Consider the following 2,500-nt stretch of genomic DNA (forward strand, 5'->3'; position numbering starts at 1 on the left):
TGCTCAGATACACAAACACTTATGCACACACACACGCACACACACACACACACACACACACACACACACACACACGCACACACATGCATGCACACACACACAAACACACACACACACACACACACGCATGCAAGCACACACGTATGCGCACACACATACACACACACACACACACACACACACACACACACGTGCAAACACACACACACACACAATTATACACTTATTTAACATGATAATACCTATATTTTAAACAGCTATTATTATGTTATTTTAATAGTATGTGTTAGTTATGTATTAAGCATATAAAGCACTGCACATTGAATACAGGTAACAAGAAGTGTGACACATCCCCCTCAACACACAGTGTCATAAGTGATATGAATTACTCTCTGGTTTAGAATGGTTTACACCAAATAAAAATCCCAGATCTATGATGGGGATCACTGTTCGTTGTTTTGTAGTCATGAAGCAAAACCCTCAGGAAGTCCAGGGTGGGGTAACAGTGGCAATCCAAGAAGTCCACTTCCTGATAAACAGGGCCCTTAATTAGGACCTAAAGGTGGAGATGTGCCACAGAAATAAGAAGACGTGTGTAGGTGTGCAAATCCAAACCAAGTTGGGCCCACGTGATGGACACTAGAAAATGTGAATCAGAAAACAAGAAAGAAATTCCACGTGTCCGATTGTTTTTTTACCCCTAAATATTCTAATATGCAATGTTTCAACCAGTAAAGCCTTCATCAGGCAAATAGAAGCTGGAAGTGTGTCCTCTAGAAAAGGGTGTGCTTGTCCTGGTGAGGACACTGAAGGAGATGAGTGCAGGTGGATGGAAGACTGTAAGCTGTCTGCTGACAGGAGTAGTTACCAACGCACCGCCATCTTACCAGGCTAGGAGACGATGCAGGTGCAGGTGATTTGCGCAGGTGTAGATGCTGAAGACATCTATCAGTGTCAGGGTATAGATGCTGACATAAATGGTCCAACTGGTGTGTGTGTTTATGAGTGTGTGTGTAAGTATAAGCTGTGTTGTGCAAGTGTGATCGTGACAATGTTTTATGTAATGTATGTGAAAGTAAGGAGTTATTTTACAGTGATGTGGGCTAGTAAAAGTGCAGCTACGTTCAGATAAGATAAGAAGGGTAAGAGGATACTTAGGGAAGCCATGTTTGTGTTTTGTTAACTGTTGAGTCATGTCATTGTTTATTGAAGCAGAAGGTTATTGACGTAAAATCTTCACAGGTGAGGAGGCAGATTTCGCTTGTGGTTACAGTTTGTTTTCAATTTGTCAGCAGACCATTGGCTTCAATGACAAACAAAGCTCAACGAACCTCAGGGCAAGACTTGTGTTGGCCCTAATACCCCCCTCCCAATTCAAACCCCAATCTCTCCTCAAACAAAACAGGCTTGGCTCCCCGAGGGTATCCAGTCGCTTCCCACGGGTGTGTTTTTTTGTGTCTGTGTTTGCCTTGGTGTGGATCATAACATTTCAACTGTGTTTGTGGACATGACAGCGAGCAAAAGAGAGAGAGAGAGAGAGAGAGAGAGAGAGAGAGAGAGTCAGTGCAAATTAGGAGGAGAGAGCGTCTGAGGGCAGGGACACGTGTTAATTGTTGTGACACGAGTTCCATGATCCTTCCCTGTGATTAAACAAACAGCAACCTCACGGGATCAACATCACTAATGAGAAGAACACAGAGAGAGGAGAGGAGAGAGGGAGAGAGAGGGAGAGGGAGAGAGAGGGAGAGAGAGAGAGAGAGAGGGAGAGAGGGGGAGAGGGAGAGAGAAAGGAATGAGAGCGAGAGAGAGAAAAGGAAAGGAGAGGAAAGAGAGCGAGAGAGAGAAAGGAATGAGAGCGAGAGAGAGAAAAGGAAAGGAGAGGAAAGAGAGTGAGAGAGAAGGAAAGGAGAGAAAAGAGAGCGAGAGAGAGAAGGAAAGGAAAGAGACAGAGAGAGGGGAAGAGAGATAGGAGATGAAAGAGAGAGTGAGAAGATGAGAGTGAGAGATAAGACAACAGACAAGAAAAAAGAAAAGAGAGAGTGAGAGGGGGAGAAAGTGAGAGAAAAGAAGAGGGGGGTGTTAGGAGTGTGTTTTCCTGGTGAAGAGTTGATAACAGACACCGGCTGTAAGTCAAGGGTTTCCTCTCTTCCATTAGAATTAGGGGCCACTCTCAGATAGCACGTTATCCCCTTAGCAGTGGGGCTCGCGCAGGCAGTGTGTGCGATATGTGTGTATGTGTGTGTGTGTGGGTGTGTGTGTCCCAGGAGGGGGTGATTTAGCCTGTAAGACAGAGAGGGATGGAGGAGGCTAAAGCAGGAAATCTCTGTGGCTGCTACCCTTTGACCTCAGAAACAGGGCGCTGAACCGTGAAACCCCCTCTGGAGCCTGGCTGCCTGGCCGAGAGGTGGGGGAGGGGGAGCGGTGTGGGGTGGATACTGGGGAAGGGCGATTGGTGGGGGTAGAGAGAGAAGAGATGTGGGTAGGATTTAATTTTTAACCA

This window comes from Sprattus sprattus, assembly GCF_963457725.1.
Source record: "Sprattus sprattus genome assembly, chromosome: 2".
Taxonomy (NCBI): domain Eukaryota; kingdom Metazoa; phylum Chordata; class Actinopteri; order Clupeiformes; family Clupeidae; genus Sprattus; species Sprattus sprattus.